The sequence below is a fragment of the Myotis daubentonii genome, chromosome 3, assembly GCF_963259705.1.
Source record: "Myotis daubentonii chromosome 3, mMyoDau2.1, whole genome shotgun sequence".
Taxonomy (NCBI): domain Eukaryota; kingdom Metazoa; phylum Chordata; class Mammalia; order Chiroptera; family Vespertilionidae; genus Myotis; species Myotis daubentonii.
The window spans coordinates 185,886,645-185,914,105 of NC_081842.1; the positions used below are offsets into that span (position 1 = coordinate 185,886,645).

The following is a 27,461-nucleotide window of genomic DNA, read 5'->3' on the forward strand; positions in this document are numbered from 1 at the left end:
ATGCTTTTGTTCCGGCCCTCCGGTCCAGTTTAAGAACCCATTGTGGCCCTCCAGTCAAAAAGTTTGCCCACCCCTGGTCTGGAATGTGGGTGATAGTAGATTAGATTCTGACTGGATCTCGGGCAGAAAATATCATCTCCAATTTCTCCTAGACCTTGAACAGTGACTTCATAGTCATTAATCTGTTGATTCACTGATTCACAAATATTCTCTGAGTGTCTGCTCTATACTAGGATCTGGATTGGGTACTGAGAATACAACAGTGAATGAGACAGACCTAGTCCCTGCCTTTTAGGAGTTGTGTGGAGATCACAACATCCACAACTAGCTTGTACTGCAGAAACTATAAACAGGTATAACAGAATACAGTGGAAAATGGTTGAACTGGTACATCATTCTCCAGGGGAAGCATTGCTTTGAGAAAAGAAGATTGTGTTGGGCTTAGGTAAGGAGTGCAAGAGCATTCTGTGCTGAAAATGGTTATAAGGAAAGATACAGTGATCTGAAACAGCTTAGTTCGCTTCAGACCCAAATATATTAGTTCAGCTTGACTGGAATATATGGTATAAAAGAGGGGTGTGGAGCTTTGTGAAAAATGAGTCAGGATATATAGAACAGAGTCAAGTATTTATTATTTGCTGGGGTGAGAGGAGGAGCATTGAAAGGTTTTTCAAAAGGGAAACAATATGGCCAAGATCAAAGATTTAGCAGTATTCTTATTTATTTATTTAATGTTATGAGAAATTTTAGAGACTCAGAGTTCGATTCCTTTACATTTCATTATTATTATTATTATTATTATTATTATTATTATTATTATTATTATTTTTAAAAAGACTACTGCTTTGCTGGATCATGAGGCTGTGGGCCAGAAGCAGAAGGGAATTTTGATAGAGCTGAGATTTGCAAACAACCAATTTCTGTTGTGGGGACTAATATTTTAAAATCTGGTGTTTGTGCTATTTTTCTCATTATATGTACCTGTTGTGTTGCCAAGAAACTGTTTAGCAACATGTTGCAGACTTTCAATTCATGTATTTGCTCTTCACTCCCCTTGTAATTAGTGGCAAAGAACAGAGCTGTTTTTATATAGAGTTCTAGTCAGGAGAAATCTAGTTTACTTCAAGGAAACATTTATGGATGGATAGATTGATTATATATGTAAAGACACTGCTAGGTATAAGTGAATAAAACATGAATCCTGCCCTGAAAGAGCCAGTAGTGTTCAGTGGGAATTAGACAAATAAATAGTCAGTTACTCTATGGTGAGATGAGGGCAACAAAAGAGAGAAGCAGCAGGGGTTGTGGGGGCACAGAAAAGGGGACCCTGACACAGACTAGGAAGGGAAGGGAGGAACTCAGAGCAGGTGATCTCTGAACTAAGGCTTTAAAGATGAGTAGGAATGAAATGAGCCAGTGAAGAAAGGGTGAAGGAGAAGAAAAGGTGGAGAATGGATGAGAAAAAACAACAACAACATGGAGGTGAGGGAAACGCTGGTATATTTGTAGATGCACATGTAATTTAATGTAACTCAATTGTGTGTTTTTTAATGTATATGTATATATAGAGAGAGCTCTTATTTTTGTGATACTGGTTACTAGGGGACCAGGTAGTCAGAATTGAATTCTGATTTGTTTCAGGGAGGTGCTGCTATAATTAGAATAAGGCATTCATTAATTCATTTTCTAAACAATTATTGATGATTCCTGCATGCTAAACCCTGTGTTCATGCTGATAATATCCTCTTTTATCTAAGTTATGGGCCAGGCTCCTAATTTTTCTGAGCCTTAATTCCACATCTGGAAAATGGGACATTAATATCAGGTTCACAAGATTGCTTTGAGGATTAAATTAGATTACATATATTTTTGAATATTTTTGCAAACTATCCTATTCTAACATTTTTCATATTAATGTTACATGGGAGAAGATTATCTTGAACTGAAATAAAATTTGTTATTGAGTGAAGAACCTCACAGAGTCCAAAGAGGAATCGTTGAGTGGTCATTCTCTAGGCATACCCTAATACTTTGAACCTAACAAATTAAAACAAAAAATTTTCCCAACTGTTATTTTCAGTTCCTTAACAACCCTATCTCTTGAACTTTTTTTTCTGCTATAAAATGAGGATAAGAATACCTGGCTCATAGGATTTTATGGGGAAAATGAGATAATGTGTTTGAAATAAATAATTTATCTAAGTGTTTGGCACTCAGTATGTTTTAAATAAATATTTGTGTCTCCTGAAGCTGAGCAAAAATAAGAGATTTGTGAATAAGCAAATGTATCATTTTAGAGTTTGTGATTGATTACCAGATTGCAAAGGAAGAGAATTGTCAAATATGGTCCCAAGACTTCAAGTATATGCACATAAATGTTCAGGAAAAAACAGATGGGGTTATTGTGGTATCTGATTCTGAGAGATAAGATTTAGGTTTCTCTATTGTGATTGTCAAAATTCTTCCAGCCTTGATCCACTGTCTAGTTCCAAAGCCACTCCCACAGGTTTGGTTATTTGTTACAGCAGCACCCCACTATCATTACCAAAGTCTGTATTAGTTATCTGTTACCGTGTAAACATTACTGTAAATTAGTGACTTAAATTACACATATCATCTCGCAGTTCTTATGGGTTAGGAGTTCAGGCTTAGCTGTGTCTTCTGCTTGAGATTTCACAGGCTGTAATTTAGGTGTTGCCTAGGTTGTATTTTTATCTGGAGGCCTGACTGGGGAAGAATACTCTTCTAAGCTCATCCAGATTATTGGCAGAATTCAGCAACCTATTTATTAAGGGATTTAAGGCTCTAGGCAGCTGTTCTCAACCTGTGGGTCCTGACCCCTTTGGCGGTCGAAGGACCCTTTCACAGGGGTCGCCTAAGACCATCCTGCATATCAGATTTTACATTACGATTCATAACAGTAGCAACATTACAGTTATGAAGTAGCAACGAAAATAATTTTATGGTTGGGTCACAACATGAGGAACTGTATTTAAAGGGCCAGAAGGTTAAGAACCACTGTGAGCTTGCTGGTTTGATAAAGCAGCCATCATGAAAAAATCAGGTGGTAAGGAAATGCAGGTGGCCTCCAATAGCCTGGGGCAGCCTGCAGCCAGCCAACAGCCAACAAGAAGCTAGGCAGTGGTTCTCAACCTCTGGCCCTTTAAATACAGTTCCTCATGTTGTGACCCAATCATAAAATTATTTTCGTTGCTACTTCATAACTGTAATGTTGCTACTGTTACGAATTGTAATGTAAATATCTGATATGCAGGATGGTCTTAGGCGACCACTGTGAAAGGGTCGTTTGACCGCCAAAAGGGTCGCGACCCACAGGTTGAGAACCGCTGCCTAGAGAGCACAAGCATGTCAAACTTAAGACCCACAATGAATATTTTTGTGGTCCAGCCAATATAACGGTATGTAAGAAATGTTTTAATAAAAATTTCATAACTTAATTTTTACAATATCCTGTTATGCATAATTATTAATAATGAACTACTAAGTTTGCTAATGACTGATTACTATAATCGTGTTGCATTCATTTCTCTTACACACCTTAGGCGCAGGAGCACCATTTCTCTCCACTAATACTAGCAGCGAATATTTTAGCAGCCGATTGCCACATCATTAGTCTTGCACTGACTTGTTTGGTGTGCGCAACAGGAAATATTTCGCTTTCGGAGAACAAGAAAAATAGGTTTATTTGCATTACGCTTATTAATTTGTGCAGTTATTCAGTATCTGGTAAGTTAATTTTCAAGTAAAAGTATTAATTTTTATTAAAATGTTCTATTTTATGTTAACGATTACTCATTTATAAATTTCAGCCCTTTGTATTCAGCATGTCTCTATCAAAATAAACCTACGTTTCTGTGCAATTGAAGCTTTTGTTTTTTTTGTAGCCCACATAAACTTAAACCTTGTTTATTTGGCCAGTGTTAGCCTTTGAGTGTGACATGCTTGCTAGAGTCAGTCTCCTAGCATAATATGTAACCCATTATGTAATAACATAATCACATGCTTGACACCTACTATTCTTGTTATATCGTTTTTTTATCGTTTATTGAGAAATAATAGACAAAATTGTGATATATTTAAAGTGTGTAATGTCGTGATTTGATATATGTATACGTTGTGAAAGGATTCCCCACATTGAGTTAATTAACACATGCATCGCCTCAAATACTTACCTTTCTTTTTTTGTTAGAACAGTTTTTTACTCTCAGCGAATTTCAATTAAATAATACAGTGTTACCAATTATAGTCACCATGTTTTCCAATAAATTCTCAGATCTTATTCATCATATAACTGAAAGTTTGTAGTTTTACCCTTTTAGCAATTTTCCCCTATTTTCCCTCTCCCAGTCCCTGGCAACCACTTTTCTATTCTCTCATTCTTTATTTCTATGAGTTTGACTTTAAAAAATGATTTACATATAAGTGAGATCGTATAGTATTTGTCTTTCTCTGCCTGCCTTATTTCATTTAGTATAGTGCCTTCTAGGTTCGTTTCTCCATTTTGTCACAAATGATAGGAATTTATCATTTTTTATGCTAAATAATATTCCTCTGTTGTGTCACATTTTCATTTTCTTGCCAAATTTATCCATTGATAGACATGTAGGTTGTTTCCATTACTTTGGCTATTGTGAATAATGCTGCAGTAAACATGTGGTAAATAAGGTTCTCTCTTTGAGATAATGATTTTATTTCCTTTGGATATATACCCAAAACTGGGATTGCTGGATCATCTGATAATTCTATTTTTAATTTTTTCAGAAACCTCCATACTATGTTCCATAGTTTACATTATCAACAACAATATACAAAAATTCATTTTCCTCCACATTGTTGCTAGCCTTTAAAAAAAATGTATATTTTTATTGATTTCAGAGGGGAAGGGAAGAGAGAGAGATAAAAACATCAATTATGAGAGGAAATCATTGATCATTTGCCTCCTGCTCTCCCCACACTGGGGTTCGAGCCTGCAACCCGGGCATGTGCCCTCACCGGGAATAAAACTGTTACCTTCTGGTTGATAGGTTGATGCTCAACAACTGAGTCATGCTGGCTGGGCAGTTGCCAGCATTTGTTATCTTTTTTTGTTTTTCTTCTTCTCTTTAAATAACCATCCTGACAGGTGTGAGCTGGTATCTCATTGTGGTTTTGATTTTAATATCATTGATGATTAATGATGTTGAGTACCTTTTAATGTACTAATTGGCCATTTGTATGCCTTCTTTAGAAAAATGTCTATTTAGTTATTTTGCCATTTTTTTAATTGAGTTTATGCTCCAGTCATGCCCCAGCAATCCGTGGTATGTTTTTTGCTATTGAGTAGTATGAGTTGCCAGTATATTTAGGATTTTAACTCCTTATCAGATATATGGTTTGGAAATATCTTTTCTTATTCCATAGGTTGCTTTTTCATCACTCTAGCCCTAAGGTAGGCACAGGACATGGGAAAATACTGGTTTGAACTGTTGCAAGTGACTACAGTTAGGGGCAGATTCATGATTGAGCAAATTTCATTCTGAATACAATTATAATTAAGTCTGCACACTGGGATTTCAAAGAGCACTATCAACACAATGAAAATTGAAAAAATTTACAGATTCCAAATGTTAACAAGTTTGAATCAAAAATGGTAAGCTAGTTATCAATTTCATTTTGTAATTTTTGTAGGATTTTTTTCTGTATACACCCAACATTTATCTTTTCATTTAAACTGTGTGGGTATAAAATTAAAATTTTAATTATCAACATCATGGGAAGGTGGTTATAAACAAGCAACTCTCATCCAAAAAATAATTATGCACACAATCAAAATTTTTTTTCAAATTAAATTAAAAATGTTGGTATAGAGTATTTTACTTTTTCTGAGATAAATAGGGATATGTCCAGGGTATTTTTGCTGAAATAAATTAGCTTGTTGTGTGCATTTACTCCCACTTCCAGTGAGGTGCTGGACGATGAGGAGAGCCCGCCCTGGATGTCTGGAGAAGTGTTGGTAGAGAGTGTGGGACTGAGAAAAAAATCAACCAAAAATATTATAGACCACTCTGGAGACTTGAGCTATCATTATTAATTAGCCACTTGCTTTTATGGAGGTTTTTTTTTCTATATGTATGAAATTTGTTGTGAGAAATGCAGGGGAGCATTATTCTCCTCACCCGCAATATGGGGAGTTCTAGTTTACGGTGACCTAAGGATACTTCAGCATGACATAGGGTATCATCATGGAACTCACATTATAGGAGATAATAATAATACTAAGGAATAGAAATGCTGATACTTTGACCAAAGTTATACAGCTGGTAAGTGGTTGAACCAGGCTTTGAACCTTACAAGTTTGATTCATGATATAATAATCTATATTGCTATTAAATTCAATGAAACTTTATTTGGGCTCATGACTGCCTGAATGAATGGCCTGATTAAAATAGGAAATACAGGCGATCAATTCATTCATTCTGTAAATAAATATTTATTGAACACCCATTGGGTATTCTATGAGTATCTACTAAATGTTTTTCCTTTCCTCTGTGTTTTCATAACCCTTCATATGTTGACACACATTGTTTTATATTGGGAACAAAAAAAAATTAATAGTAGGAAGACTGAAGTAATATTAACCTTTTTATTAATGGTTCAGTAAGTGTCTAATTAATAAGCAAACAATAAGAGGACTTAGTTATATGACCCTAAGAGTAGCCATATTAGACTAAGATTATAAATAGGGAGTCTGCAGTCTAATCTGTCTTTGATTTGTATTAAAGTTTATTTGCTATAAGCTCTTTTTCTCTTTCTGATATTTCAGGTATTGTTTGATTTGTTTGACAATAAACATAGCTGTATAACTTTAAAACAATAATAAAACCATTTTATGAATGCTTATTATGTGCCAAGAATTGTGCTAATATTTTACATGTCTTATTTAATTCTTTTAACAATCTTTCATGGAAGGTATTCATCCTATATAATAAAAGGCTAATATGCAAATTGTCCCTACGGGTAGGAGTTAGACATGCGCTGACCACCAGGGAGCGTCCCGGAACATGGCGGGCGTCAGTGATGCCGAGCTGGCAGTGGGCAGCAGTGGAGGTGCTGCCAGCCCCGAATAGGCCCCGACGAGAGCGGGACCTAGGCAGGATGGTAGAGCAGGTGGGCGGGCAGTGCCAGGCCAAGGCCAGTGCCAAGGGATGCCCCGGCCTGCAGCCTCTAGGGACCCTACCCATGCACGAATTTTGAGCACTATGCCTCTAGTATAACATAAATGGTTTTGGAGTCACAGAAATCAGAGTTCAAATTCCAGCTTAATCACTCACTAATATGTGACATTGGATTAATTTAACATCTTTCTAGCTCTACTATGGTGATGTTAAGATTCTCATTTTACTCTCTTCTTTTTCTAAAAATTCATCTTTATTGTTTAAAGTATTACAGGTGTCCCCCTTCTTCCCCAGTGACCCCACTCTACCTTGCTCCCTCCCCCTCCCCAGGCCTTCACTGCCCTATTGTTTGTGTCCATGGCTTCTGCATATATGCATATAAATTCTTTAGTTAATCTCTTCCTACCCCCCACCCTTCAACCCCTTCCCTCTGAAATACGTCAGTCTGTTGCATGCTTCAGTGTCTCTGGTTCTATTTTGTTAGTCAGTTAATTTTGTTCATTAGATTCCACATACATACGAGGTCATATGTTATTTGTCTTTCTCTGACTGGCTTATTTCATCTGGCATAATCATCTCCAGGTCCCTCCATGCTGTCTCAAAGGGTAAGAGATCCATCTTTTAATACAGCTGCGTAGTATTCCATTGTGTAAATGTTCTGCAGCTTTTTATCCATTCATCTACAAATGGCATTTGGGCTGTTTCCAGATCTTAGCTACTATAAATAATGCTACTGTGAACATATTCTTTCTGATTGGTGTTCTGGGATTTTTAGGATATATTCTGAGAAGTGGTATCACTGGGTCAAATGGCAGTTCCAGTCTTCATTTTTTGAGGAGTCTTCATTCTGTTTTCCATAGTGGCTACACCAGTCTGCATTCCCACCAGCAGTGTACTAAGGTTCCCTTTTCTCCACATCCTTGATAGCACTTTTTTGTTGATTTATTGATGGGAGCCATTCTGGTAGGTACCTGATTGTTGTTTTGATTTGCATCTCTCTGATATTAGTGACACTGAGCATTTTTTCATATGTCTCTTGCCCATTTGTATGTCCTCTTTGGAGAAGTGTCTATTCTGGTCCTCTGCCAATTTTTTAAATTGGATTGTTTGTCTTCTTTTTTGTTGAGTTGCATGAGTACTTTATATATTTTGGAATGCATTACTTTAATTACTGGTGAGTTTGAATATTTTTGTATCTAAGTTTACATTCTCCTGGTCAGTTGTCCCTGCATGATTTTCACTCATTTTGATGTTGATGGCAATGATCAGTTTTACTCCATTTTTTCTCAGGAAGACAAAATGTTTCCAATCATTGTTTGTTGTGCTTGATAAAAGTAGCTCTTGCTCATTTTTATTCAGAGTACAAAATATAACAAGTGAAAACATTTCGACTATTTTTGACCCTCAAAACAAAATAGAACACATGCACGTAGAACTTTCAACTCTCTGCTATCTCAAACACAGAATTCCTGGTAACATGCAATATAGGCACCCAGGGGCTTGAAGAATTTATTGAGATATTACCACAACCACTCCTCCCATTTTGTTTAAGTACTCATTGTTCTTTTGTTGTTGATATTATTTTTGATAACATCATTTACAAATTGTTTTGTAGCTTAAAGAACTCAAACATTATAAACATTTTTAAAAGTGGAATGATGACATAATGAAAGCTAAATAAATATTTCACATGTTGTAATTAATGGAAAATTAATTACAGCCCCCAAAAGGAATTTAAAAATTGTTCACTAAACTGTATTCTTCTGAAACATTATTACATTGAAATAGATGAATAGCTGGTAGAAGAATCAATAAAAGAAATTAGTATCAAAAGTTCAATGGTAGGGAAAAGTTAGTATGTAAATGTCATATAATCCCTTGCTATATAGTATTTTGAAAATATTTTTTTGGGGTTAAATATACCTTTATTGTTGAAAATATTACAGATGTACACTTTTTCCCCCATTGATCACCTCCATCATGCCCTCACCCCTCCCAGACCCTCACTCACTATTGTCTGTGTCCATGGGCTATGCATATATGTGTATAAATTCCCTGGTTAATCTCTCCCCTTCCATCCCAGGCTTCTACATCTTTGGATCTGTTTTGTTTATCAGTTTATTTTGTTCATTAGATTTCACATCCTATCTAATAAAAGAGAAACATGGTAATTGGCGTACGACTGCTACCCTTCCCATTGGCTAATCACGGCGATATGCAAATTAACTGCCAACTAAGATGGCAGTTAACTGCCAACAAAGATGGCGGCTAATTTGCATACTGCAGGCAGGATGGGACAGTGCCATCCTGCCTGCCCCTCCGCCATCCAGGCCTGCTATCTGTGACCTGGATGGCGGGCGACCCAACCCAGGGCTGGCGGGGCATGACCACAGCTGTCCCCTACTGGCCAAGACCCCAACCGGCTCTCCCGCCGGCAGACCGGGGCTGGTGGGGCGGCTGTGGCTTCCGCCCGCAGTTACGCCCCCAACCTGCTCCCGCCGGCAGACCCGGGCTATCGGGGCGGCTGTGGCGTCCGCCTGCAGTCACGCCCCCAACCCCCGAGAGCGGGTTGGGGCGTGAGTGCAGGCGGATGCCCCCGACCCACATTCCCGCTGGCAGACTGGGGCTTGCAGGGCAGCTGCGGCATCTGCCTACAGTCACGCCCCCAACCCGCTCTCCTGGCAGTCTGGGGAGCTAGGGGTCCCTTGCCCAGGCCTAAAGCCTTGGTCAAAGACGTTAGGCCTGGGCAAGGGTGGAACCTACAATCCGGGGAGCTGGGGGTCCCCTGCACAGACATAACGTCTTGGCCAGAGGCATTAGGCCTGGGCAGGGGCAGAGCCTGCAATCGCAGGGAGCTGGGGGTCCCCTGCCCAGGACTAATGCCTCGGCCAGAGACGTTAGGCCTGGGCAGGGGTGGAACCAGCCATTGCGGGGCAGAGTCAGTGATCCTGGGCAGCTGGGGGTCCCCTGCCCAGGTCTAATGCCTTGGCCAGAGGCATTAGGTCTAGGCCGGGGCAGAGCAGGAGATCCCGGGGAATTGGGGGTATCCTGACCAGGACTAATGCCTCCACCAGAGGCCTTAGGTCTGGGCAGGGGTGGTGCCAGAGATTTTGGGTAGCAGGTGCGGAGCCAGGGATGGTGGGAGCTGGGGGTCCCCTGCCCAGGCCTGACACCTCTGCCGGAGGCCTCAGGCCTGGGCAAAGGGCCGATCCGGGGATCGGAGGGTGATGAGGGTCAACTCCTCTGGCCGAGGCATCAATTGGAGGGGGCTGGGGGTCCCCTGCCCAGGCCTGACGCCTGGGCCAGAGGCATCAGGCCTGGGCTGGGGGCAGAGCCAGTGATGGGGGAAAGGAGGGTCCCCTGGCAGAGGCATCAGGCCTGGGCAAGGGGCTGATCATGCAATTGGAGGGTGATGGGGTCAACGCCTTTGGCCCAGGCGTTAGGCCTGGGCGGGGGGTGGAGCCGTCAATCGGAGGGGTGTGCGGGTCCCCTGCTCAGGCCTGATACCTGGGCCAGAGGCATCAGGCCTGGGCGGGGGGCGGAGCCAGCTATGGGAGGGAGATGGGGGTCCCCTGCCCAGGCCTTATACCTCTGGCGGAGGCATCAGGCCTGGGCAAGGGGCCAATCTGGCAATCGGAGGGTGATGGGGGTCAACGCCTCTGGCCAAGGGGTCAGGCCTGGGCAAGGGTGGAGCCCGCGATTGGGGGAGATGGGGTTCCCCTGCACAGGCCTGAAGCCTGGGTCAGAGGCGTCAAGCCTGGGGCGGGGGTGGGTGGGGTGCCAAGCCGCAGATTGGTGTGAACTACAGAGGAAGCACCTTTTCTGACCGCTCATTGGTTAAGCTCCCTGTATGCCACTGGTAATATTCTTAGTAACATGGGTAATAAGAATCCAAAACGGTGATCTAGGGTTTTTCACCACACTCCTGGTGAAAAAAACGAAGGTCCGCTGCTGGAGGGCTAAGAAATGTCATATCCTGCCCTAGCCACTTTGGCTCAGTGGATAATGCCTTGGCCGATGGCAGGGTCTGGGTTCAATTCTGACCAAGGCCATGTACCTAGGTTGCAGGCTCCTCCCTGGCCGGGGCCCAGGTCAGGGCTCATGCAGGTGGCAACCAATCAAAGTGTTCCTCTCATTTTGATGTTTCTCTCTGTCTTTCCCTTTCTCTTTCACATTCTCTAAAAATCAATGGAAACATATGCTCAGGTGAGGATAAAAAAATAATAAAGAAATTATTATTATATGAAAGACACATCTTGAAAATGCCTAAAAATAGTTGTCATTTTTTCATGGTGATGGGACTGGAGTCCGTGTTGATGAAAAAACCTTGCAGGCTGCGGTGACTGGCAGTAGCTGCAGCAGCGGGGTGATGGGGCTGGTGCCTTCCCCTGATCAGCCCGGTAACCTCCCACAAAGGGAGGCCAGACTGTAGCTTAGGCCCGCTCCCCAAGGGGAGCTGGGAGTGGGCCTAAGCCGTCAATAGGACATCCCCTGAGGGCTCCCAGTATGTGAGAGGGGGCAGGCTGGGCTGAGGGACATCTCCCCCTCCCCCCAGTGCACGAATTTCGTGCACCGGGCCCCTAGTCCTATATAATAAAAGCCTGATATGCTAAGTGTCTGGTAGTCCAGTCGGTTGTTCAACCAATCAAAGTGTAATATGCTAATGATATGCTAAGGCTGCTCAACTGCTTGCTATGATGTGCACTGACCATCAGGGGCCAGACAGTTGACCAGCCGACCAGTCGCTGTGATGTGCACTGACCACCAGGGGGAAGATCTCTGACCAGTAGGTTAGCTTGCTGCTGGGGTCCGGCCAATCGGAGCTCAGCTAGAGGGGCAGGACACGCCCTGAAACCCTCCCGCAGTCTCTCCCTGGCTGGCCAACTTCCTGCGTCCCTCCCCGGCCCTGATTGTGCACCAGTGAGGTCCTTTGGCCTGGCCTGTGCCCTCTTGCAATCTGGGCCCCCTTGGGGGATGTCAGAGAGCCAGTTTCAGCCCAATCCCACAGGCCAGGCTGACGGACTCCACTGGTGCATGAATTTGTGCACTGGGCCTCTAGTAGTACATATTTTTCTTAGTCTTCTTGCTTTTTCACTGTTAAATTTCTTTCTTCTGCTGATGTTTAAAATATTTTTTAGTTAGAGTAATCAATAGTAACCATTTTCTTCTAGGACTTTTGTGTTATTTTAATTTAATTCTTTAATATATCTGTAATTTATATTAATGCACACAGAATGAGGTAGAGTTCTAACATTTTTTTCCCAAATGGTTAGCCAAATGTTCTTAGCCATTATTAACTAATCTAATTTTTTCCCAACTGGTTTCAAATGCTGTAATTTTAATGTATCAGTTTCTTTTATGCACTTGCATTAAAGTTTATGGATTTTCTACTCTATTTCACTGAACTGTTTGTTTGATACATGTAATGTACTATTTTGTATGCTGTCATTTTATAAAAAGTGTCAATATCCAGAAAAGCAAGACATCAAATGCTCTCTTCTTAAAGTGTCTGATTTATTCCAAATTGCTTTAATTTTTATGTTCCTAGTCACTCTAAATCAGTACCAGAGAATAAAAACAATAGCAATTTAGTCAAGATATGGCATTGGATGACTTATACCTGGGATCCTAGGCCAAGGTATTTTGCAGGTAAAGAGGTATAACTTTTTTCACTATATTGCTCCAGCTATTGATTTCTAATCCAAGCTCTGACAATTAAGAATTATATCTGTATTATAATTCTTGTTGTGGCTAGTAAGAAGAACTTGGCCTATTTCAAATCGTAGTAATATTTTAAACACATAGTCTTACCATTGTCTAAATGTGTAAATATTTTTTTGATTCTCTATTTAAATAACTTTTTTTTCCATCAGCAGTACTGTCAGCTTCAAGGTGTGATCTGCTGGTTCTGGTTCCTGGAAGACTGAAATGTGACATTTGCATAAAGTAGGTTAGATCTTGCCAGATTAGGTGGAGATTCTTGCAGGGGGAGTTCAGCTTCATAAACCCTTGCAAGATACTCCTCTGTCTGGAAAGGTCTTCCTCTGCAAACAGGGGCTCTCATACCTGCTTGACCCAAGAGTAGTTCTCCTTTGTCTGGGAAGGTCATTCTTTGTGATCAAGTGCTACCATGCATACCCTTGACCAAAGAATAGACCTCCTCTGTCTAGGAATGTCATCCTTTTGGGTCATGTGCTTCTTGCAAACACTTGACTGAAGACTGATTTTTCCTCAGGAAAGTTTTCTTCCTTAGTAAAGTACTTGGTTTTTGGGAGGGGTATGTGTGGGGCAGGCAGCAACAAAGGCTACTGGCTCAATTGGTCATATTAGCTGAATTGATGTCAGTATAGCCTGAGGGAGAGATGCATTGTGGGGTTACAGATATCACACCTTTCTAAGTCTGGATGTAAATGTTTTATTTTTGTTTTATTGTTTTATAAGTTACTTTTCAGACTGTTCCATTTAGGGGAATATAATGAATTCTATGTTAAGATCATTATTATCTTAGCCATGCTGTGGCATTCTGATTTCTGTTCCTATAAATGGTTTCTGTGCCCTGGGTTCTTTTTCTTTTTTTTCTTTTCTTTCTTTCTTTTTTTTTTTTTTTTTTTTGTAAAATAGTGATGATGCCTACCTCACAGGGATGTTGTGAGGATTTAATGAATTAACAGATATAAAGCAATAGAAAAACGCATTTTAGTTAATGCTCAAGAAATGACTATTACAGCTGTGGTTAAGCTTAAGGAGAGCATTATAGAAATACGATCCTTCTTTAAAGACCCTGGACCCATGTCCTTTGCTGAAATCCCAATATCTGTATAATCTGTGCTTCAACTCATTCCCAACTCTATGCCTAACACATAGTGTGATTCCATGCTGTACAGGGCTGGGGTTGAGGCTAGGAAGTTGTTAACAGCCATGCTAATGGTCAGGAGTTTAGGAGTATGTTCACATTTCAAAGGTGAAGGTAAAACAGAGTCAGAAACTCAGTGAGCACCCGAGGGAAAACATGAATGCTGAAACTGACAAACATGGTCTCAAGAATCAGATAAGATCCCAGAGAAATCTAGATGATATGCCAGACAGGTTCATAGAAATCTAATAAGATATTTATGAGAGTGATAATCCTCAGGAGTTGACGGGATTAGAGAGAAACTGGCAAGAGAATAAATTGAAGACTAGAGCACTAAGAAAATCTTGGCTTTATAATCCAAAATCTTAAAATCTCTATGTAGGAAGGCATCTTAGTAGTCACCTAATCCAGCCCTTAAGGTAGTGTTGAAAGTTTTATAGCTGGAGTGCTGAGAAAGGAACATGGAAGCAAGATCAGGATAAGTACAAAGAGATTGGGGACTACTGGGAAAAGGGCCATTCTGTGAGTGGGGATAAAAAGTTTAGATAATCACCAAGATTAAGCATTCATGTTTATGGCTTTCTTTTAAAACTGGCTAGGGCATGGAGCAGGACTAGTTTAAAGGTGCATGCTGAGTTTAAGGGCTCCAGAGCCAGCCAGTGGGAGCCCAGGACCCAGATTGAAGAATACTAGGAGCATGCATTACCAGGCTGAAGTGTATGTGTGAAGGAGGAAGGAGAAGCACTGAATAGAACAGGAAGGCCCAGAAGCCACTGACTTTGGAAAAAACTAACTCATGGGTCCCTAATAACTTCTAGGACCTATACACAGATTAGGTTTGGAGGTAGGAGTTAGAGCACTAGCAGCACGTTGTGGTTATGCTTATATGCATGCATACAAGTCCTTCAGTTGATCTCTCACCTCCCACCCCCAACACTCTCCAGCCTTCCTGCTGTAATTTGAGTCTGTTTGATGCTTCTCTGCCTCTGTATTGTTACCATTTGCAGCAGCATGGATGGAACTGGAGAGCAGCACTGAGCTCAGGACTATGAGCCTAATTCCATATCCCACTTTCTGGCAGTAACAGGGCTCTTTGTGTACATGCTTTGCGCTCATGCGCTTGATGACTGGGTGAGACGAAGTTACAGGGTGCAGGTCTCTAGTACCAGCCACTTGGTAGGGCCAAGGCCCTTGAGAAATTACCATGGAGAAAAAGAACAGTGTTCTCCCTTAGTACTGGGATTCTTTTTCTTTTTGAGGACTGAAAAGACTGAGTTATAGTTACATAGAATATGCCTGTCCTGCAAGCTTCTGGTAGTGAGGGACAGGTTTTATTTGTGTATTTTTTAATTTTTAGCTCAGGGTCTGACACATAGTTATTGTTCAACCAATGTTATTTAAATGAAAGAAAGGATAAATAATTTCTAAGTATAATATCATTAATCTAATATTTGCTTTCTTCTCAAATCATGACAAATTAAAGTAGATCTGTTTTCTCAATATATCTGGCTGCTGCCTGACTTGGTTTTAGAAAATGTACTTCCACTATTGCTTTAACCTTTAAGAAGTCACTCCAGGATTACACAGTAAATGCTATTTCTGGATAGTTCGATATCATGTACAGTGTCAGAGACTGAGAATAAATATTTCTCTTCTGGACGAAGTAACTGCTGCCCTATTATAATTGATGTTCGTGGACAACCCGAACTTTTTGTCATCCTCTGCTGAACAATTCTAGACATTGATTTGTGACTAGGGATGAGGCATTTTTTAATGATGCATTTATTTTTATTTTTAAAAAATCTTTTATTGTTGAGATTATTACAGATGCCCCTCTTCCCCCACCCCCAACCCCCATGGCCACCTCCAGGGAGTCCTGCCCCTCCCTAAGCTTTCACCACCCTATTGTCTGCATTGATAGGTAATGCATATATGCATATAAGACCTTTGTTTAATCTCTTCCTGCCCCCACATCCCCCTTCCCTCTGAGAATTGTCAGTCTGTTCCATTTCCATGCCTCTGATTCTATTTTATTCACCAGTTTGTTCTGTTCATTAGATTTCTTGTTAATTTTGATTTTTAGATTCAATTGTTGATAAGTATGTATTTGTTGCCATTTTGCTGTTCATATTTTTGATCTTTTTATTTTTCTTTTTCCTCCTGTTAAAAGAATACCCTTCAAGATTTCATATAATACTGGTTTTGTGGTGATGAAGTCCTTTAGCTTTTTCTTGTCTGTGAAGCTCTTTATCTGACGTTCAATTCTAAATGGTAGCTTTGTTGGGTAGAGTAATCTTGGTTGTAAGACCTTGCTATTCATCACTTTGAATATTTCTTTTTTTTAAATTTCTTTATTGATTAAGGTATTACACATGTGTCCTTATCCCTCCATTGCCCCCCCCCCCCCAATCCCCAACTCATGCCCTAACCCCCCTGTTGTCTGTGTCCATTGGTTAGGCTCAGACACATACATACAATTCCTTTGGTTGATCTCTCCCCTTACCCCCACCCTCCCCTACCTTCCCTCTGTGGTTTGACGGTCTGATTGATGCTTCTCTGTCTCTGGATCTGTTTTTTTCATCAGTTTATGTTGTTCATTATATTCCATAAATGAGTGAGATCATATGATATTTATCTTTCTCTGACTGGCTTATTTCACTTAGCATAATGATCTCCAGTTCCATCCATGCTGTTGCAAATGGTAAGAATTCCTTCTTTTTTACCAAAGTGTAGTATTCCATTGTGTAGATGTACCACCGTTTTTCAATTCACCATAGCTAAGATTTGAATATTTCTTACCACTCCCTTCTGGCCTGCATAGTTTCAGCTGACAGTCATATGGGCATTCCCTTGTAGGTAACTAACTGCTTTTCTCTTGCTGCTTTTAAGATTCTCTCTTTGTCTTTAGCCCTTAGCATTTTAACTATCATGTACCTTGTTGTGTTCCTCTTTGGATACCTCTTGTTTGGGACTTGAAAGTCTATTCCTGTCACCAGGTAGGGGATGTTTTCTGTCATCGTTTCTTCAAGTAAGTTTTCAATATCTTGCTGTCTCTCTTCTTCTGGCACCCCCATAATGCAAATGTTGGTATGCTTGAAGTTGTTCCAGAGGCTCCTTACACTATCTTCATATTTTTGGATTCTTTTTTCTTTTTGCTCTTCTGGTTGGGTGTTTTTTGCTTCCTCATATTTCAAATCATTGATTTAATACTTGGAATTCTCTACTTTACTGTTGAATCCCTGTATGCTATTCATTATTTCAGTCAGTGTATGCTTAATTTCTGACTACTCCTTTTCTATTATTTTTTGGCATTCTCACTAAGATCCTTGAAATCTCACTAAGTCCCTTGGAGGTTTCTAGAAGATTCTTGAGTAACCTTATAACTGTGATTTTGAACTCTATATCCAGAAATTTGCTTTCTTCCATTTCTTTCATTTGTGACATGTTTCTCTATATTTTGGCTGCTTTCTTGTGTCTGTTTCTATGTATTGGGTAGATGCCGGGGTGTCTCCCTGTATCTGGAAGGGTTCAGGAATCTGCAGAAGGGGCTGTATGTAAATTAATAAAGAGACTAGAAATATAAATTTGGAATACAAGGGGAGCCAGAGGAGACTTAGCTATAGTAACCAAGTTCTCTCTAAATTTCCAGACCCAGAACTCTTTATTCATACATTTTGCTTTATAGCAAAGCAGATATACATATCAAAGGTAAGTTTGGTAAATGGTAGGCATTGTCAGGTAGGGGGAACTGCCCTCAGCTGTCTGGCAGCAAGCAATAATATGTATCTTCAGGTTTGGGGAAATGCCTACAGCTGTTCAGCTATTTGGCCAGCAGCAGGTAATAACATGTAGATTTTCAGGTTTGGGGAAATGCTTTCAGCTATTTCAGCAGGCAACAATATGTATCTTTACCCCTGCTGAAGCCTCAAGGTTCCGACAAACTTTTGATGAAACTTATTGCATTTATGACCTGCTGGAATTAGCCTCCAGTAGGTAGAGCTACTGTCTCTCCTTGAGTTGGTAGAAAGGCCTTGTGTAGTGCCCAATAGCTCAGCATCCCGTGTAACCAGAGCTGGTAACTCTAGGTGTACCCCTTTGTGGGCTGTGAGCACAGTCTCACAGTAGTTGAGACTTGATTGCTGTTGGTGTCACTGGGAGGAATTGGCCTCCAGGCCAATTGGCTATGAGGACCAGTTGCATCTAAAGTGGGAGAGCTGCTATGCAGGAGATACCTCTATGTGCCGGGGTCCAACCCCAGCGGGTCCAGGGGTCCCCAAAGGTGTGGACGGAGTCAGCGAAGAAGGAATGACACGGAGACAGCATTCAGTTGATCAGCAGCCTAGCCAGGATCTCCAGCCAAGTTCTGGTCTAGATCTCCAGAGAGGTTCTGCTTCAGATCTCCAGCCAGGTTCAGTCATCAGGTTCTAGTCAGGTTCTCTTGCCATGTTCTATAGTCAGGTTCAGTCCAGGATCTATTGGCATGCTCTCGCCAGCGAAGTTCTTCTGTCTCTAGAGAACGTTCTGTGTAGGTTCTGTGCCTAGGCTCTGTCTCTCTTGGTCCTGTCTTCCAAGCCCTGTGTCCTTAGTTCTGTGTTCTGAGTTCTGTGTCTTGCTGTCTTGTTACATCTGTATTTATACCAGTTGATTCAATCCTATCAATCTCTATTACAAAGGTTAGGGCGTTTCTTATCTCCATTCCAGGGAGAAAAGATTATGTAGTTTAAGCATGATTGTTCGTAGTTAAAGGGATTAATTACCCACCTGGCACTTAGTTGAGGGGTTTTATTCCCTCCCTAACTTCAGGGGAAAATCCCTACCTGGGGATTCAACCTTTCTCGGAGAGGTGACTTTGGTTAAAACACAGCGCCAAGAAGGTGAGCAAACATATTAAGAACCGTATGCCATATATGCCAGGTCCCTTGAAACAGCAAGGATGGACTGGCTCCCGGCATCTATGGAGCAGGACTTGCGTCAGTGGGGCTTTGGTGCTCACTGAGTCTTCCCCTTGAGTGTGTTGCTTATGAGTGTGTAGAGTTGTAATCTGTTCTGTTCTGACACTGACCACTGGGTACACTGTTTCTTGGTTCTCCAGGGATGTGCAAAGTCAGCTACTGCCTGGGGCCACCCAGCAGGAGCTACAGAGAGATCTGTAGATTCTTCCTATTTGTATAGGGTTTGGAAGTGCCCAGATGAGGCCCAACTATGAAGCAAGGTAGGCTGGTGCTGGTGCCAAGTCTTGGGCCTTTTATTGATAGGTTTGGGGCTCCCTAGCCCAGCTGCAGCTTGTTTTGAGAGAATTTAGCCTAAGCAAGGACAGGCCATTCATATGCACAAGCTGTTGCACACAGCTTGGGTGGGGTTGTAAATTGGATGTGGCCAGGTCTGAGGGAATCACCAGGGTGGAGCAAACAGAAATGGATGCCAGTCAGACCTGCCACTGGGGAGGTCCTGACACAGGAACAGTGATCCCTGAGAGCACCTCAGTCTGGGAGAAAGCCACCGCTGAGTTCCTGTTCCGATGTCAGACAATCCAGTTCTTCCTTGTACATGTCTGTGTCCCTGTAGGCCTCGCCCTCACGCTGGAGCTCAGAGGACCTTGTAACTTCAGTTCATGGTGCCAGCCTTTTAAGAGGAACGGCTGAGTCTCCAGCAGCCTCTGTTTTATGAGCCCCAATCTGCACTGGTTTTTATAGCCTGTAATTATGGGGACTTCTCTTACCAGCTCTGGGACCCTGGGCTGGGCTTCTGGTGTGAGGCTGGGACCACTTGCTTCTCACCTGGGGTGGGGATAGGGAAACTCTGTAGAGAGGATCTCCCTCCTGATTAAAAAAGTGGCACACATGGGTGCCAGACCAGCCTGTTCGGTGCCTCTGCACCTCCTACCAGTCTCAGTGCGCTTTCTTCTTTACTTCTCTAGTTGTAGCACTAACATTCAGCTAGCTTTCTAGCAGGTCTGGATTATGGTGGTTCTGTATTTTAGTTGTAATTTTGATGTGGTTGTGGGAGACTGTGATTACAGGCGTTTACTTATGCTGCCATCTTGGTTCCTCTAATGATGCATTTAAATTTGATTCTTCACAAAGAGAAAGGACCCAAATCAACAAAATCAGAAATGATAGCGGCAAAATAACAACAGATCCCACAGAAATACAAATGATTGTTAAACAATACTATGGACAACTCTCCTCCAACAAACTAGACAACCTGGAGGAAATGGACATATTCCTAGAAAAATACAACATTCCAAAACTTAATCAGGAAGAATCTAAAAATCTCAATAGGCCAATAACTATGGAAGAAATTGAAGCAGTCATCAAAAAGCTTCCAGCAAACAAAAGCCCAGGACCAGACGGCTTCACAGGGGAGTTTTACCAAACATTCAAGGAAGAACTAAAACCTATCCTCCTCAGACTACTACAAAAAATCCAAGAGGAAGGAACACTTCCAAGCTCATTCTATGAAGCCAGCATCACCCTAATACCAAAACCAGGTAAAGACAACACAATGTAAGAGAATTACAGGCCAATATCCCTCATGAACATAGATGCCAAAATCCTCAACAAAATCTTAGCAAATCGGATCCAGCAGTACATCAGAAAGATCATACACCACGACAAAGTAGGATTTATCCCAGGGATGCAAGGATGGTACAATATCTGCAAATCAATAAACATGATACATCACATAAACAAATTGAAAGAAAAAAACCACATAGTCATATCAATTGATGCAGAAAAAGCGTTTGACAAAATTCAACACCCATTTTTGATAAAAACTCTCAGCAAGGTGGGAATTGAAGGATCATACCTCAACATAATAAAAGCCATTTATGACAAACCCACAGCCAACATCATACTCAATGGACAAAAACTAACACCATTTGCCCTAAGAACAGGAACAAGACAGGGATGCCCACTCTCACCACTCCTGTTTGATATAGTACTGGAAGTATTTGCCATTGCAATTAGACAAGAAGAAGAAATAAAAGGCATCCAAATTGGAAAAGAAGAAGTAAAACTGTCCTTATTTGCAGATGACATGATATTATACTTAAAAAACCCTAAAAACTCCATCAATAAACTATTAGACTCAATAAAAGAATTCGGCAATGTAGCAGGATACAAAATTAATGCCAAGAAATCTATGGCATTTCTATACACCAATAGTGAATGTGCAGAAAGAGAGACTAAAAAAGCAATCCCATTTACCATCGCACCAAAAAAATTAAGCTACCTAGGAATAAACTTAACTAAAGAGGTAAAAGACCTCTTCTCAGAAAACTACAGGACGTTGAAAAAAGAGATAGAGGAAGACATAAAGAGATGGAAGAACGTACCATGTTCTTGGATTGGTAGAATCAAGATCATTAAAATGTCCATACTGCCCAAAGCAATCTACAAATTCAACGCACTTCCCATTAAAATACCAATGGCATATTTCACAGACCTAGAACGTACTCTCCAAAAATTCATCTGGAATAAAAAACGACCCCGAATAGCTGCAGCGATCCTGAGAAAGAACAAAGTAGGTGGGATCTCAATACCAGATATCAAGCTGTATTACAAAGCCACTGTTCTCAAAACTGCCTGGTACTGGCACAAGAACAGACATATAGATCAATGGAATAGAATAGAGAGCCCAGAAATCAGCCCTAACCAATACGCTCAATTAATATTTGACCAGGGAGGCAAGAACATACAGTGGAGTCAAGATAGTCTCTTCAATAAATGGTGTTGGGAAAATTGGACAGATACATGCAAGAAAATGAAACTAGACCACCAACTTACACCATACACAAAAATAAACTCAAAATGGATAAAGGACTTAAATATATGACGGGAAACCATACAAATACTAGAAGAATCCAAAGGCAACAAAATCTCAGACATATGCTGAAGCAATTTCTTCACTGATACAGCTCCTAGGGCATTGGAAACTAAAGAGAAAATAAACAAATGGGACTACATCAAAATAAAAAGCCTCTGCACAGCAAAAGAAACCATCAATAAAACAACAAGAAAACCCACTGCGTGGGAAAACATATTTGCCAATGTCATATCTGATAAGGGCCTAATCTCCAAAATTTATAGGGAACTCATACAACTTAAAAGGAAGATAAACAATCCAATAAAAAAATGGGCAAAGGATCTAAATAGACACCTTTCAAAAGAGAACATTCAGAAAGCCAAGAGACATATGAAAACATGCTCAAAGTCACTAATCATCCGAGAGATGCAAATCAAAACTACAATGAGGTACCATCTCTCACCTGTCAGACTGGCTATCATCAACAAATCAACAAACGGACAAGTGCTGGAGAGGATGTGGAGAAAAAGGAACACTTGTGCACTGCTGGTGGGAATGCAGACTGGTGCAGCCACTATGGAAGACAGTATGGTGTTTCCTCAAAAAACTGAAAATGGAACTCCCATTTGACCCTGTGATCCCACTTCTAGGAATATATCCCAGGAAACCAGAAACACCAATCAGAAAGGATATATGCACTCCTATGTTCATAGCAGCACAATTCACCATAGCTAAGATCTGGAAACAGTCTAAGTGCCCATCAGTAGATGAATGGATTAGAAAACTGTGGTACATCTACACGATGGAATACTATGCTGCTATAAAAAAGAAGGAACTCTTACCATTTGCAACAGCATGGATGGAACTGGAGAGCATTATGCTAAGTGAAATAAGCCAGTCAATGAAGGAAAAACACCACATGATGTCACTCATTTCTGGATAATAAAGACCATTATAAACTTATGAACAAAAATAGATACAGAGGCCGAGCTGCGTTGAACAGACTGTCAAACTACAGCAGGAAGGCGGGGGAAGGTGGGAGGGCATGAGGGGGGTGGGTAAGAGATTAACCAAAGGACTTTTATGCATGCATATAAGCATAACCAATGGACATAAGACACGGGGGCTAGGGGAGGCCAGGGGACTGTCAAGGGCGGGGAAAAAAAAAAAGGAGACATATGTAATACTCTTTGTAATACTTTAGGCAATAAAAAAATAAATAAAATAAAATAAAATTAAAGTTTACAAAATAAATAAATAAATAAAATTGATGCTTCATAGTGAATAAAAAGCCTCTGGAAACTTGCATCTTTGGTATCCACATGTCTCTTTTTGTGTTTGACTCCCCTAAAAGAGGAGATTCCCAAAGGCCAGTAAACATAAATGACTACATGTTCCTTTTCTGCTGTCTCTTCTTAAGCAAAGGCAATTTATATTATACAACTTTTTCTAAAGTTTATTTTTAATTGTTGACATTATTCCAGATATCCCCTATTTGCCCAACTTTCCCCCTCCACCCAGCTCCTACCACCCCCATGCCTTCACCACACTCTTGTCTGTGTATGGGCTATGTATATATGCATATAAATGCTTTGGTAAGTCTCTTTTCTCTCCCTCTCCGCTCTGCCCTGAGATCCGTCAGTCTGTTCCATGCATCCATGCTTCTACACCTATTTAGTTTGTCAGTTTATTTTGTTCACTTGATTCCTCATATAAGTGAGGTCATATGATGTTTGTCTTTCTCTGACTGGCTTATTTCATTTAGCATAATAATCTCCAGGTCCATCCATGCTGTCTCAAAGGGTAAAAGATCATTCTATTTTATGGCTGAATAGTATTCCATTGTGTAAATGTACCATAGCTTTTTTTATCCACTCATCTACTGATGGGCAGTTGGGCTGTTTCCAGATCTTAGCTATTGTAAATAACACTGCCATGAACATAGGGGTTCATATATTCTTTCTGATGAGTGTTTTGGGATTCTTAGGATATATTCCCAGAAGTAGGGTCGTTGGGTAAAGTGGTAGTTCCATTTTTAACTTTTTGAGGAGACTCCATACTGTTTTCCATAGTGGCTGCACCAGTTTGCATTCCCACCAGCAGTGTACTATGTATATTATACAACTTTTATGCATTTAATGCATTTTTCTGGTCACAGTTTTAAATTTTTTGGTTTCATGTGAAATATCTCTGAAGTTAGCATCCCAAAATACACAAAGTGCAAATGTATGATTAAGGACAACAGCAGTAAAATAGACCAGACAAGCTGCCTTTTTATCAGTTCATCAAACTTACCAAGTTCATCACTGCCTTAAGGTTTTGGCACTAGCCAGTTCCTTTGACAGGAAAGGTGCCTCACTCTCATCATTCCTTCTTGTCACTATATCAGTAAATGTCATGTTTTCTGAAAGCCTTTACTGACCACTCAACTCTAAAGCAGTTATGTATATAACCTGTTATACCATTCTATTTTAATCCTTTGTATAACATCTATCTTTATCAGATTATTCTTGTTTATTATTTTTATCTTCTAACTGGAAGCCTGATGCACAAAATTTGTGCAAAGTTAGGCCTTTGCAGCCCTGGCTGCCTCACGGACCATGACCCCATCGCCTGCTCACTGGTCATTCTGGAAGGTCATTCCACCGTCCGGTCTAATTAGCATATTAGCTCTTTATTATATAGGATTATTATTACTATTACTAATGGTGGGGAACTGAGTGTGTATGCTTAGACTACCAAAACTTGAGTATGGAGCATGGTAGAGATGTATAATATATTCAGTCCACTTGTACCTGCGGCATTACTGTGAGGGTTAAATGACATAAAATACACCAAGTGCCTGCTACATAGTGAGCCCTGAGGAAGCGGTTAGTGTTATCTTCATGACAGTGGCAATGATAATGTTTATCATTATCCCAAGCCTCCCAGCTTGACTGAGCCTCTTGTTATTTGGCGTTTGGCTAGCTATGGGGGTGCATAGCTGTGAGAAAGAGAGACATGAACCCATTTAGAACATACATGTGAGTTCAAGCTGATGCAGAGAACATTCTTTATTCATTTTGTGTTCAGTGCCTAACTGTGAGAATGCTTGATAACTATGTTGAATTGATTCATTCATTATGAGATGAAGTTATCTGATTTTACGTTATATTAATTTGACTTGACATCAGTCAAATAGAAGGATTGAAATTAGCTGTATCTGACAAGTCAAGAACCTTCTCTGAACAAGGCCTTTTGCTTTTCTTCACTGTTCAGTTATATTCTTAAGTTTAGAGAAATTAGGTTAGGGCTAAGGGAAACCAAGCAAATACCAGTTTTTAAAATTAAGTGAAAGAATATTTGGACCAATATTTTTAAGGTCCAGTGCTATATCAAGCACTGTGGTGAATATTTTCTGTATTTCAGCTCATTTAATTCTCACAGCTCTGAGCTGTGTGATGGGAAAATTGAGCTAAGGCACAAAGGACTCCAGGGACTTGTCCAGGCCACACATGTAGTAAATAATGGACATGTGACTAGTTCCAGAATCTTCTGCTGATCAGTCCTATGCTTGTTCCATGGTGTCATGCTGCCTCACTAAGATCTTTTGATAGCCTGAATGTCTCCCTGGTAGGCTTACCCCTTTTATCACACTATCCAGTGTATGGGTGATATTCATCACTGATCATTGTGAAAATGTAGATGAATTCAGCATCTAAAAGGTTAAAGGGACATTCTTAATGATGAGGAAACACCTAACTACTCCAAAGATTAAGTTTAAAGGAGGGGTTTTAAATGACCAGAATTGATTTTTGCAGTTAGATTCATGCCATACCCCCTCATACATTAATGTGCTTTTGTGCATGCCCATAATGACTCTGAGGTTAACCTACTTCTCTGTGTGAAACATTTTCAAGGGGTAGGGGCTCCTTTGCTGGGAACACGACAAAACACTGGCAATTTGGTAGAGTTGAAAGAGAGAACTTACAAAGAGGCTGAGGAGGTATACTGTACCCTTGTATTATAGTGTGAATTAAACCAAGTCCTTTTTCTTCTTTGGATCTTGGTATCCTCATCTATAAAATGGGGAAGATTAGAATGAGTGATTTCTGGTTTCTTTTCCAGTCTATGTAATGTCTAACCTGTAGTACATCTAATTTGAGGATGTGTCCTTTGTGTAGAGTGTCTTTGTGCCAGTGTGAAAAATTCTTGCTGACTTACTGGGCTTGCTCTGACACTAGTTGATTAACCTGTGATGGGCAAGTGTGCTGCACCAGCACAGCCAGGTTCAGTGAGCCTGAGGAGGGGAGGTGAAGGATTAAAGAAGACATACAAGAAAATACAGCTGGGGCTAGGTGGTTCTCTGGACCCATCGACCCAGCCTGCAAGCCAAAGCTTTATTTTATAGTCAGAGCACACAAAGCAAAACAAGGGAAGTCGTTGACGTTTACAATGTTCTTGTGAGTTTCACATTGTTTTGGTAGCACCTCCCACAGCCCATTAGCTACCTAAGAAGGAACTAGGGTGGACTATAAGGTCAAGCTTAATTATGCTAGGAGGGCTCTGCCCTCCAAGCGGGGACTTGTTTGTGGCCCTGCCACAGGTCAGTCTGGGTCTTGACCCTATAGCCACTCCCTACATCTCCCCCTTTTTTGTTTTTAAGCTACTACAATGAACATAAAAGTAAAACTTGAACATCAAGAACAAAACTCTGGCTATTAAAACAATAACAAAACAATGCCAATGCAACACAGCAACAAGAGAGAAACCAAACTACAGACTTGTTAACATTTTACTATTTCTACAAAATGAAGCTTTCTTTTGACTCAGAGTCCTCAGATTTGACTGCGCTAGACTTTACAGAAAACTGGCAGCTCACCAGCGCTCAGCCCCTTGCATTTTTTCTTCTTCCACATTGCTGTCATCAGGGCAACTCTTAGTCTTTTGAACAGAGGGACAAGGAACTTCTCTGGGTCCCCTTTACCTTCTCCATCTCCTTGATGAGGAAGCCCCACAGCTGACGCAGGTCGAGTCTCTGTGGGATGGTCTCAGCATTCAGGCTGCTGCTGTTGGTGATGATGCTCTGGCTCCTCTCGAAGATGCTGTCGATGCAAAAATGTTGTTGATGCCAGGCAGGTGCCCCTGACTGGAGGGTCTGATCTTTCTTTATAGTCCTCATATTTCGACAGTCTTAATTTCCCATGTTTTAGGTCATCAACCACAGACCACAGCAGACAGTCCTTAGACAAAATGCCCTGGCCTGGCTCTAATCATCCCGCTGACCAGGACTTCCATCCTTGCTTTACAGTTCCTTAACAAAATGTAAGAAATTTAAAAATGCTTCATTGTGCATTGTTTTAGAGATCCCTTTCCTGAGATCCTGAATTTCCCATGTTTTACACCTAGCTGCTACCAAACCTCGCTCCCAACCTTACTTTCACTTTCTGCACGTGCTTCCCTGGAGCCTCCTTTCACCTTGCAATTTTAGTTCCCCCCATACCCAGGCCCCACGTTGGATGCCACATGTGCCACACCAGCATGGCCAGGTTTGATGAGCCTGAGGAAGGGTGGTGAAGGATTAAAGAAGACAGACAAGAGAATATAGCTGGGGCTAGGTGGATCTCTGGACACAGAGAGACCCAAAC

The 27,461-nt window shown here is 40.9% G+C and overlaps 1 pseudogene; it reads right to left on the reverse strand.

Moving 5' to 3' along the window:
* Positions 1 to 26,995, reverse strand: part of LOC132229762 (ubiquitin carboxyl-terminal hydrolase MINDY-3-like) — a 75,590-nt pseudogene extending 48,595 nt beyond the window's left edge.
* Between the last annotated feature and the right edge of the window lie 466 nt (positions 26,996 to 27,461).